The 13,371-nt window shown below is 30.7% G+C and overlaps 1 long non-coding RNA gene across 1 annotated transcript; it reads left to right on the top strand.

The window, feature by feature from the left end:
- Window positions 1–327: 327 nt before the first annotated feature.
- Window positions 328–7,527, top strand: LOC148626520 (uncharacterized). Its single transcript, XR_015920091.1, has 4 exons — window positions 328–477; window positions 3,725–3,869; window positions 5,148–5,307; window positions 5,703–7,527. It is a non-coding gene; the product is annotated as an uncharacterized LOC148626520 (long non-coding RNA).
- Window positions 7,528–13,371: the final 5,844 nt, after the last annotated feature.

Below are 13,371 nucleotides of genomic sequence, written 5' to 3'. Positions count from 1 at the left end.
AAAAATAAATATGTTTTTGTACTAGGTGAAAAAAAGTGCAAACCGGGGAAAGGAATCGTGACAACTCTTTAAAAATTGAGAAATATTTCTGTATGTTTTTTTTTTCATGAATCATAGGAACTTTTTAAGTAAGTGCGACAATACATTTTAAGTGACACAATGCTTACTTGTAGTCCGTGGTAATGATTATTATGTTTGCAACGAATGTCCTTATAAATACCATGCAATTATTTAAAACGTAAATTCGAAGTTTTGGTTATTTGGCCCTTTAAAAGATCCATATAGAACAAAGACATTAACAAGTTATAATGCTGGTTAAATATACATTAAAACTGCGCAAGTGCTGGGTGCATTTAGTATAATGTCATTGGATATAGACATTTAATCGTTTTTGCGACTATAGGAACACGGTGGCGATAACTGAAAAAATGGTCACCACAAAATATTTTCTAATTTCTGTTCTATTAGGCACGTTAGGTAAGTTCTGATACAATTATATTTTTGCATTGACTTCACTTGCCTGTTATTTTTTAAATTATTTATTTTCCCGTGGTTTTTTTTTTTTTTAATGAAAATACAGCTTTATCACTCACACTTTTGAGATGCAAGTGATAAAATAAAGTCGTTTAGCATGAACTGTTAAGTATCTTATATTTTTTCCTTTTTATTTTATTTTATTTTTTTTTTTTTTTGGATAATTTACCATATGATGATAAAACTAGTTTATAAATAATATCAGATACACTTTGCATGTAAACAATGTAGAAAAATAAATCTACACTGAGATTACAGACAGAACCTGACAATAATGTACATTAACCGATCGATTTATTTTATTCAGACGTTAAATTTTTGTACTTTATTTCTAACTCACTATTTTGTATAAAATCACAGAATTCTGGTTATTTGAAGGACATGATTAATGTTTTCCTGTTGGACACTTTCGATTTCGAAAGAAATATTTTCTTATTATTTTTTTTCTTTCACATTTCATTTTGACTCAAATTGAACATAGTGTTGAAAACAATGTTTTACGTTAGATTGTAGAATTTTCTTGAAATGCATTTTCCTATCGTTGAACGGTCTATACTCGAGTCCGGGCTGTATTTTATTCTTTTCAGTTTCTAAATGTGATATTCTCGGTATCAAAAATGAGGGGACTGAACTTTTAACTTCCTGATAACGACTTCAGGGTATTATTACAAAAGAATTGTCATTTCTGGATGCTAATCTGCATTTAACAAAATTTTACTATGGTAAAAAAGATAAAGACAGTTCTGGTCAGTGAATCATTTTCAACAAATACTTTACCTTGGCATTATTACATAATGTAACTATTTTGTTAAATATCCGTACGGACGAAAGTTACAACATATCTTCACACGTGTTTAAAAACAAACCGCAAAAAATATAGATTGCATTTCTCATAGCATATACTTTATCAGCCACAAATGATGTTATCAGCCCCGAGAGTCGTGAAACTCGGGGAATGCTTACATGAACGTAAACTAATAAAGCATATGGTGTGATAAACACTATGTAATAATCTGTTTCTCATTTACTCTACATCAAGTCATATATCATAGGTAACAAGAACGAGCACCACATTCTTCGTATTCATATCCATGTTTATAAACAAGTCCGGACATTACCCTGAACGGGTGTGATAAAGCTTCCGAACAATGACTAAAAAGCATGCGATAAATTTCAAATGTGTGGTTCTATCGACCCACTGTGGTTATTCATTACGAAACCAACCGTTTTCGATTTAAGATTTATCGAGTGGTAATATTTTGACTTAAATTATAATAAGTATATGATAAATACTATGTGACAATCTATTTCTCATGTATACTATTGAACTAAGCCACATGTCTTGGAAAACACGAACGAGGGCTGCTTCTATCATGTCTATATTTGTAAACAATCGACATTTTCCGGAAACGACCAAAAAAGGATGTAATTGAGCTTCCAATAAATGACGACGAGACATGCGATAACTTCCGGAAGTGCACCTTTATCGGCTCGCTGTGACAATTCCTAAGAAAAAACTTTTTTATTTTAAGAATTATTGCGGGGTAAAATTTTGCCTTTATTTATAATAAGTATATGATAAAAAGTGATATCGGAAATTTTAATCCGAATAAGATACTATCTACGTGTATTACCCTACGATAATTCGGTAAAACAATGGCATCTTTGCAGCAGCAATAAACTATATTGAATTTCTTACCCATATATATATATGCTTTTTTTCGATATTACTCGGGTTTATCACAAGAATGATAAGGATATATTATACCATACCTATTTAGATTTTCCGATAAAAGATATTGATGCAGTCTGGATAGCAATCTTTCTTTTATGTATTTGTTATGCATGATTTTTTTTTTCAAAATTCAATTTGCCTAGCGGTGCATATCATATCAGTAACTAGAATTATTCGATACAAATCAGAGTATCTTACATGAGAACAAGGCGTGCATTACAATACTCAGTGTACACTTTTTGTATTTTTTCTTCTTCTGTTGTCTGTCATTATGATAAAAACCAAATACAAAAAAAAACATATTGACACCTTCGACAAATTTATCTAAAAAGATAATAAGGTGGACCTTTTTACGCAGTTTGTTAATTATATTGTAACGCTTGATCAAATAGTTACCACACAAGACTAAACGTAATAATGCTTTATTCACTTCCTCCTCAGATAAGATTTTACCAGATTGAAATCCGTATTTAAAATCAAACTGTTTTTGATAACTACTGCATTAGGACTATCTGACAGTTTCAACAACAAAAACTTATTATACGGAATGATCGCCGTTCGCTGTTTTACATTTACATATGAAAAATACAATTTTATCGGTCAATCTAATGGTGTATAGGCTCTATTCCGAAAATGATATTATAGCTTCCATGCATATACACGAATACATTGCAGTATCCTGATCCCAGACCTTTCTAAATTTGAATAAACAATGAATATTTGATACTTTATAAAACAGTAACCATCGTTGCCAACACAAAAATGCAAAAGCGTGTGATATCTTATTCATGAGAAGACAAACTGTGACGGCGAGCGCACAAATCTCTACTAGTATATGCACGTGCAAGTTAACAGGCTGCATACTGGTGAGAACAAACGTCATTTTTCGAAAATGATGCGCCGCGACGAAACTGCAAAATTAAAACAAGAGTATCCAAATACTTAGATGTGTTTTGAGCGTTTTAAAATCTTATTTGAAGCAAACAGAGGGGAGTACAACTTTCCATTTATGAGATTTGCATACTGCAATCAATGTCGTTCCTTTTATTATTTACTGAACTCTGTTAGAAAGACAAACAATCTCAAGATTTTTTTTTACAGTTTTTAAATAGTTATACAAATATAAATGCTCCAAAAATATATGTGATTGATAACAAACAATTCTTATACCTTATCATACTTATCTGTAGTCAATTATTATAATTTTATTTTTAATATTTTTTTACGTCGTCTGTAACACAACGCTCGTGATTGAGACCACTGTTTCGGTTATTTTGATTTGAGAAATGCAATAAACAATGATCGATGGCGTGGTCTATATAAATAGCTAAACGACTGTTTCATCGCCTCATGAAACATCATTTAAAATCCGATTATCCAATGAAATCAGCGTGTTTTTATGATGATATTTACAATAAATGCAATTGTGTAACTATTTATCATTGTTAAATTTAGGGTACACCGATGCTGTAGACGTTTGCTACAGCTACACTTCAGGTTTTTCATATTGCTATGGTTATTGTTCCGGGTCTTATGGATATGAGTAGTGCCTCTACAGCTACTACTATTACTACTCCTCATACTCATACAGTAGTTCAATGTAAGTTGTCAATGTTTTTAGTAGAAGTATTTGTAAGAATCATGCAATTTCTGTAGCATGTAATACACTCCCTACATATTTGAATTTTTGTTATGAAGTTCGATTATTGGTCTATATAATGAAATACATAATTGTTTATTCAAATCTTTCTGTTCTTAGAAAACAATTCATGTCGAAATTTCAATAGTTTCTATTTTATTTTAGTGTCATTTTCAGTGTTATCTCCCTTAATTTTGAATAAGATAACTGTTATCTTATCTCCTAAGAACAAGAGTTATATGAAAAGCCACTGGTTAATTTCTGTTAACTATAACATTTTAAATAATATCTCCAAAAATGTTATTTTTCCAACCTTGAGTCAAAGTTCCCACACTACCTAATAAAGAGGCGATTCATGGTATAGAAAAACCTACCAAACAAACAATGATATTGTTTTAAGTAACGACAGTTCTCTCGTCGAATCTGTATTTCTTAGAAAATTATACATTCATATTGCAAGTTAGTGTAACCAAGTAATAGTCTAGTAACAGTAATTCAGCTCCCCAACACGAGTCATAAAAGGGTTCAATCAAAAACAATTGACGCTTGAGTGATAACATTCAGTTCAACAAAGTATCATGATGTAAATAAATAACTCAATATGTATGTATTTATACATTTTCTCTTATCCTCCATGTAAGTTTTCTTTAATAGCTAATTTGCATTTGACTTCATATGATGAGATAGCAAGTCTCTGGTACTCATGCAGGCATTCAAGTCATTGATAAAAATAAATCGAAAAGTGGAAACTTAAAAAACTACTAATATGTGAAAATGGGGATAATATTTATCCTGCCATATATTTATTCAAACATAATGTCGAAAAACCGAACTTCCGAGCAGTCAAAAAAAGGGAAGGCATCAAAGAGGGGAAGACACTGGCAAAATACATGCACGAGAACATATTAAACAACAAAATAGAAAGAAAAAGTAAAATACATGTAGAGACGAACACCATTAATTCCACAAGAAGCCAGGTGTAAACTCAAGTGCAATGGAAGGGGAATCACACCAAAAAACAGGTGAAAACGTAATTACTCTGGAAGCGGAATCCCACCAAAAACTAGGCGTAAACTCAAATGCTTTGGAACGGGAATCCCACAAAAAATCAGGAGTAAAATTAAGTGTTCTGGAATAAAAAAAGTTCTTTCTCAAAATACATTATTCTTGGTATATGATTTAAAGACTGACATGCCTTAAGCTATCTACCTACATACTGCGTTTTGATTTACTTTCCAGGTCCACTGGTACCATAGTAATATTGTAATCGGATCTCTGGTTGCTCTTGGGATATTATGCACAATAGTGGGTGCTATTTGTTCCGCTTGTACAAAAAAATCTGGACAGACAGGTCGGATGGTTCATCCAACAACAGGTGTCACAGTAGTTTCTGCCAATGGTAGGTTTTAAGAAATGATTTAGTCAGAGCATCATGCATTTTCTGCTTTGAGTCATGAACTTGGTGTTTCTTACATTCAAAAGAGAGATAAGTATCAACTAAGAACAATACATGATTCATGACTATTGCAGATCTACCAACAAAAGTCGTGCCGCGATTTTATTCATTTCTTTCATCTGTGCATAATAAATTATATGAAGGTTGGATTGGGTGCTGAACAATTTTTATGTTGCCTGCCTGATTTATAATTTTAGGAACTGTATTTCGTAATTCATGTATCCTTGATTTGTAGTAAAAATAAATGTATTCACAGCAACTTACTTTTAGTAAATGCAGTCACCGTTTTCAATGAAACACATTTTTGAGGGCTATATATGTTTTTGCTACTGTTACAGCCCAGCAAAACCAAAACTATTATTCACCAAATCCAATGCCAGGTGCAAGCATGTCACGACCACCGCCGTATTATTACAATACTCCTCAAGTGCAACCAAATTCCAAACCAATACCAACCAACCAACAAAATGAAGGCATGTCTCAATCGTATCCACCTATGAAACATGAAATGGAAGCCAATTGAAGGAGTTGGAAAAGTGTAGAAGTGATGAATATTTTGGAATATACAAACTCATTGTTTGTGGTTTTTTGTATTGATGTGATGAATTCGGACTTTACTCTTCACTCCCGTAGATATGTGTTATTATCATTTCTGTGTTAAATATGTTTATTTTTTGCACTTCTTGTATTATATAACCCTTAAGTTCCCTTACTTGTAGAATTATATTGATATGTCTATTAATTTACTTAATGTATATTAATTAGTAAATTAAGAAACTATTGCGATGTTCATATAACCGCTAGACATTTGACTATTGATCTAAATGAATAATATTCGAATCAAGGAATTTCTTATATATCTATGTATATGTAAATGGAACTCAAGTTGCTTCCTTTTTTAAATCAAAATTCAAATTTAAAAAAATGAAAATATTGTAGGGAACATCTCAGGGATAATGTTTTCATATTAAATATTTTTGTAGGTTCTAAAAATGATAACATTTTGATGGCGGAATCAAATGGGTGGTGTTCGGGATGAGGTACAAAATAACATTTTAACTTTCATTTCCTTTTTCAACAGTCAATCAATATTCAGCATTTTAGGCAGAGTTGGGAATGGATGCAATCGACTCGGGTGAGATCAGAGTTTGCATTTCAGCATTTATTTTTTTCCCAATTTTTCTTTTTTGTTATATATCTCCAAAAGTCAGATACTTTTGACTGTGAATTTTCTTGGTTTCTTCTACATCACATTCAATATAAAGACGTAATTTATCAAAGACCTTTAAAGTTGAACAGATGAATCATTTAAGTGCAAGTCTCTGTAAGAATCACGCACCGAGTGAAACATGGTATGACAAAAAACATTGTTTTGTTAGTTTAATTAAACTATTTGCACCATCAGAATCAAGGGAAAAAGATTTTCCATATCAGTTTGGTTAATTGAGTTATAATTTCATCGAAATGAACTGAATACGAATAATTTAAGGGCAGATAAGTCTGTCAAAAAACCTCATTTTTCTAACATTCTATTGGAAAAATTTCTTAGCAAATCTAGTGATGCAGAGATCAAATAATGGTCTTTTCAAATAGAGATAGCATCATTGAGTGAAATTATGTTGTCAGATCGTTGGAGATTCGACATGCATTTTTCCCATTTTGCCTGATTTTTACAAGAACTTACACTTAAAAGATGAAAAATGTGCATTGTAATTGCATGGTAAGTGGAATAACTTAGGTTATATTTTTAATACATACTTTACAAGAGACAAATCATTCACATTAAAATCACTGAACAATTTTTGAAAGAATACATGTAGATTTTATAATTTTCATAAAATCATCGGTGAAAGATACTAACATACATGCCAATAACATCAACAGGAATCTTGAATCTTGAATAATTTCTTACTGCAGAAGTTAAGGTCGACCACATTTGGTGATATTTAAATTTGTAGTTTGTATTCCAAATTAAGGCTAAGAATACGTTATATATATGGTCCACTGAGTCTTCTAAATCAAAGATGGGTTGTAAATGGTTTGAAGATTCTACTTTCAGCACAAATTTTAGACCATTCCGGTCTTATATTTTCTGCACCCTTTTATGTAACAGTTTCAACTGTGTACACATGTCTTTAAGTGACAATAAATGTTTTCCCCATCTTATGCATTTGCAATATATGGCAGCTATATTTCTGAACATTAAATCAAACAACATATAAACATATGAACCGTCCTGTCCGTTCATGCTTATATATAGACACAAGTTTAAAGCATTAAAGGAACATTATGCAATATATTAGCTATGTATTAAATATGTTGAAAGTTTCTATTAAGATTTTATGAAGATAAGAAAGTACAACAGGAAACAAAAACACAAAAAAACTTGTATAAACAATACTTCTATCAAAGATTAGAGCAGTAATCGAAAGAGTCTTATCCAATGATAAAGACCAGACCGGGAAAACAGACAAACATAACAAAGAAAATGAAAACAAATAACAAAAATAACACATACAATTTCCATTTAGATATGATATATAAGTATATTGGTAATACTGCCTTTTGATCAGTTCGAATATGGTATTTTTTCTACTTATTAGATATATTATTGCACATTAGACAATTCCAGTTTAGTTCTGATCGACGAATCCCCACGGACGTGTTTACTGCCACCGATTTCTATTTATATTTTGTATTGAAACCGCGACAATGTTTTTGACATCGACAATCACAATATTTTTTTAATCGTTCTACGTTTAACAAAAATGCATATATTTCGCCTTTTAATAAAAAAAAATCATGTAAAAAGTAATTTAAATTGCCCGTATAGCCTATTTTCTAAAGGCTGGAACATCAAAATTGTGTGGCCGTGTGTTTTTAATGCGAAAAGAAATGGATTAGAAATCATTGTCATTTACACTCCAATAGAGTTTTGTTGTTGTTCCTGTCCCACCACATAATAGATGGCACTAAAATGGTCGGCAAAAGACTATAATAAGTAGCAATTTTAGAGCATCTATTACCGCATCAAAAGTCTTAATATGTTTTTTTTTCATTCGGAGTTTATGAGTTTTCTTGCAGAAATATTATTGCATTCTTTTATTTTCTTTTTGTAAAGTTTTGCAACCTTTCATTTCTTACATTTTAGACAGTATTAATGATGAAAAACTACTAAGAATAATATGGAAGGATCAATTGGGTAACAAAATATTTAGCAGAATCAAAATTATAAAATTCGTATTTAGGATGTATTGCCCTTATAATGTAAAATAGACGGTGTACGCACTTTTGCCAATTAACCTAGAAATGATTCCTTTAAAACAGATATATTGACTTGACTACACTTAGAAATCGATGGTAAAGGAAAACTATTGACCAAAATTTACGACAAACGTGATGACTTTTCATTCAGATTTGTCAACTTTTCTTTCATCTGTGGCAACATCTCTTCAGCACCTGCGTATGGATTGTTCATATCACAACATACATTATGCCAGAGCTTGCCAAAACTACGCAGACTTTTTGTATCGCGCTAGGACTCAAATAGGCTTCTGGAACAAGGTTACATTCCCTTGATTACTCTATATCATATCTTATTTACATTATTATTTTAAATGAAATTGTAATTTTCAATCATCATTTCAGACCCCTTTAACGACAGACTTTCATCGTCACACATGCCTATATATCTAGTATTGCATTTTTGTTTTTGAATTTTGAATATAGCTGTTAAAATAAACGCATCTGTCCAAAAATGTATATTCATAGATTTTAAAATACATTTTAAATATAGTAATTCACGGCAACGTCAAGCAGTGTTTTCTTCCCATGTACATAGACATTCCATAAAGAATGTTTTCAATTTTACTCAATGGCTTTATCTTAATAGATATTTTATCCAGTAATGCAGTTTATTTATTCTTTTTTTCAGTTACAATGTATGCTATGTAGGGCATAAAGTTAATTTACCCCCTACTATTAGTATTTTAAATTTGATACGATACTTCCTACTCAGATAAGATATCTTCGGTGTAAATCGATACTTAAAAATATTCACTTTGTACAGGTTAATTGTCAATGGAGATATTTTGATAAACCATATACCAGAAGGATTAAAGACGTTTAAACTTGAACAATTATATTATAATTTTATTTTAGAAAATTTTAGAACTTCATTGTTTGAAATACACAATACTACGTCTTACCACTAGCAAATAACCTGAATCTTTTCTCAATGCTGTAAAGTTAAAATAACTTAAGACATATTCAAAAATGCAGTTGTAGCATGTCCTGAATGAATTCAATGTTAATGGAAAAACATTTACCGTATTAGTATTTTTTTTAACTGTGGAGAATTTTGCGTTTTTCTTCCAAACCTGTCTGAGGTTCTTTGCGAAAAGTATTTTTTTAGCGGCAGACAAACTGACAAAGGAATAAGACAATGATGAATAACTCTATTTTGTCTATAAATATTTCTCGTGATTTAATTTTTGCTTTCCAACTTTGACCGCGAATATAATAACAATTTAATCACCGCAATAATAACCATTTAATAGGTACCTACGAATGTTATTTTTGATTAATACGCGAACAAATTGCAATCGTGGAATATGCCTAAATTCTCGCTTAAAACAGCCGCGTAAACTTCGATATTAATGGGGATACATGTACGTAAACAGTTATATCGCATTAAGTCGGTTTAAATATTTCATTATTACGACATCATTACATATTCATATTTATTTGCAAGAATTCCTCTTCGTCGTTTACTGTTAATTATAAAAGAATCCGCGAAAAATAAACCTGAGTTGTAAAACTATAAACACCATGTACCTTCGTCAGTGCCGATGTGGTATGTAGTATCGTTGTGAGACATATCAACAATTGGAAGTATAGTCATCACAGCGAACTCCTCCCCAGTCACCATCCGAATTGCAAAAGACAAACATTACCCATGGTAGTTGTATGTTATATTACATTTTAACCTTGTGAGAGAAAGGAGTGTATTCCATTTTAACCTTGTGAGAGAAAGGAGTGTATCAAATGCATTATTGATAATTTTCTAGAACAAGAAAATACTTATGCTTTGCCCGTTGAAAAGTTTATTATCAATACCTAGACTTTGCTGATGAGACGCAATTACAGTGTTAAATGATTTTGCAACGACTTATGCAATTCAATTCAATGCAAACAAAGTTGTCTTGCGAATAAATCCATCTACCAAAAACATTAATATGCTTTTTGTCAATTGGAGTTTCAACCAGTTAAAACTTTATTTTACCAACATTGATTATGCAGAACATAAGATGTAAGTCACTGTGTAACATTCCATTAATTAAATCTACACAAGCATTACATGCATTGATGTATGAATAATCTTATTTGATTCATAAAAGAATCCACAAATGAAATACATTTTAGTCTACACAAATAAAATTTAGATTAGGTTTCCAATGTAAGAGACTACACATTTATACCCAATGTCGTACTTTAAAGCAATTAAAAATGGACCAAAACGTTCATTTTAAAAACTTGCTCACAAGTTTTACCGCAAAAATAGCGAAAATAAAACAGCAATACGTTTACTTAGTGTTCATTGAGTTTTGAATGATGTGGTAAACCGTGATTTGTTTCATTTCTCTGTTTATCAGTTAAATACATGTATTGAAACATAAACTTAAGATTTCTCATTTTTAAATTCGTCTGTTTATACTAACGTGTATAAAACCATTGTGTTGGTAAATGTTTTTCGGAGTACATATGTGCAAAATTCGTCGCGAGTGGCTTATGATACACTATGTAACATTCATAAGGATGTGGTATAATGTCATTATGGAGTTCCTATTACTCTATAGAAAAGATGTTAAGATACGTAAAATATTCAAACGAAAACAGTAATGATCAGAAGCATTTTTTTAAAACGGTCTCTAGTAATAAATATCAAGTACAGCCCTGCCTTTAAACCAGGTAGAAGTTTATAAATGGCGATTCATGTATTTTTAAATACCAAATATTTTTTTTTATTTCAAATTCTTCTGAAGGCTACCTAGAAACTGTATTAGGAAATAAAAGCGCTAATAAAAGTAGTCCACTGGAGATATTAAAACTTAAGATTTAGTTATGTTCTACTAAAGAAGAAGTACGCGAAAATTTCCCGACAAAACTTTTACACAATAACAAGTAAAAAGAATGTTTCAAGATACATTTTTATTGGAAATCTTTCCCTTGGCCTCATAGAAACTGTATTAAAAACAAATGTGCAAAGAAAAGTTGCCCACTGGAGATATTAACACTTAGAATTTGGTAATGTTCAAATATAGAAAAAAGTACAGAAAAAATTTCCGCTAGAATTTATACACTATAACCAGTCAAAAGCTTTTAATTTACTTATCAATAAAAAACTTCAATTTTAAATAAACCAGAGAATTCAGATTAATTATGTACATTGTACTTAGTGTCATCATTGTTTGACTTTTGATTTTTTTTTCTTTTTTATTTACTTTTGTTTTTAAAATCTTACTTAAAATGTGTGTTTAATATGTTGCAGATCTTTTGGTGATCTTTTAAAGAATTTATTTTGTTGTTCGAATATAAGCTGGTGCATTTGTTGCTTTTCGCCATACCCATTTGTTTTCTATTGGTATGCCTAATCAATAGTCTAGTGTTTCAACGCAACATTGTTTATGCGTATGTTTAATTCAAATGGGTTTGTTCGATTTGTTATTCATAGGTTAGCCACGGGTATCCCCTTTTATGTTTTTTGTTGTGTATGTCTGTTTTCCATGTCTAGCCTTGGTCCCTGGATTACATTCTTTTGATTTCTGCTATAACCTTGGTTCCCTTGATTACTCTTTAATACCTCTGGTATCGCCACTTCGTCCATTTATTTATTTATTTATTTATTTATTTATTTATTTATTTATTTGTATACATATTTATTCACACTTTTTAGTAATTGTAGGAGAGTATACATTTACAATACAAACCACTAAAACTTCTTAAAAAGTTTTATGGTCATCATCATGAACTCCCGTTAAGGTGAATCCACATGCACAATGAAAACTGATTTGTTCAAAGTGTAATAGTTTTCCTTTCCTCTTTCGACTAACAGTACTTGAATTTTTATGAGCAAATCGGCGGGTGTTTCTAGAAAAGCAGAGAACGTTAACACTCTCAGTCACCTGGTTCATGTTCCCAGTTTTTAGTGAAGTCCGTGTTGCTCACTAAATTTTGTTTCTCTGTATGTATTATTTGGTTATTTGATGGTCTTTTTTAAGAGGTTGACTTTGAGAAAATCATGCCATATCTCATTTTTTGTCCAAAAGTCAATTTTGCATTGACTGAAAATTTATGTTGATGTTGAAAGGTATTAATTTAAGATTCAAAAAATGCTAATAATTCTTGCCAAACATTGTTCTATTTATAGTAAAAGTAATTTTATCAGTATATACATAATTCTTGTATTTAACACCATTTTTCTGTATTAAATTGGACTACTTTCATTGTTAAAGAAAGAAAGTGTTAGAATGTTAAATACGAAACAATTTTCAAAAGGTGTAAGAGCAACATTCCTTTAAGTTAAATTAAGTCCATTATATAGTTCATTTTGAAAATTGGCACGCTGCCAAATCGATGAATATCGTAGGGTTGTTCTTCTGTTTTGATATGGGTAACTCGGAAGCATATCATAGCCGAAGCAACGCTTAAAAATTAACTAAATTTACTTTTTAAAGATCAGTATTGTTTTAAATTACCTATTTGTAAAATGTCGAGCTGGGATTTTTACATTTTGATTACTTTTTATGCACTTGAAAAAGAGGTATTTTTCGTGAAAATTTGAAATTTGTTAAAGAGTTTTTTCATATGTTATATATATATGCCAAGCTTCATATATTTTATACATAAAAGGGGGTCAACTAAAAGATTGAAATCATAAAAACACTGATCAGCAATTAAATGCAAGTTGGAAAACAAATATTTATATATTTTGGGACGAGATTATTG

The sequence above is a fragment of the Perna viridis genome, chromosome 2 (assembly GCF_037379345.1).
Source record: "Perna viridis isolate PV_CMFRI_1.1 ecotype Kerala chromosome 2, ASM3737934v1, whole genome shotgun sequence".
Lineage (NCBI taxonomy): Eukaryota > Metazoa > Mollusca > Bivalvia > Mytilida > Mytilidae > Perna > Perna viridis.
This window is presented reverse-complemented; position numbering and strand designations above follow the sequence as displayed.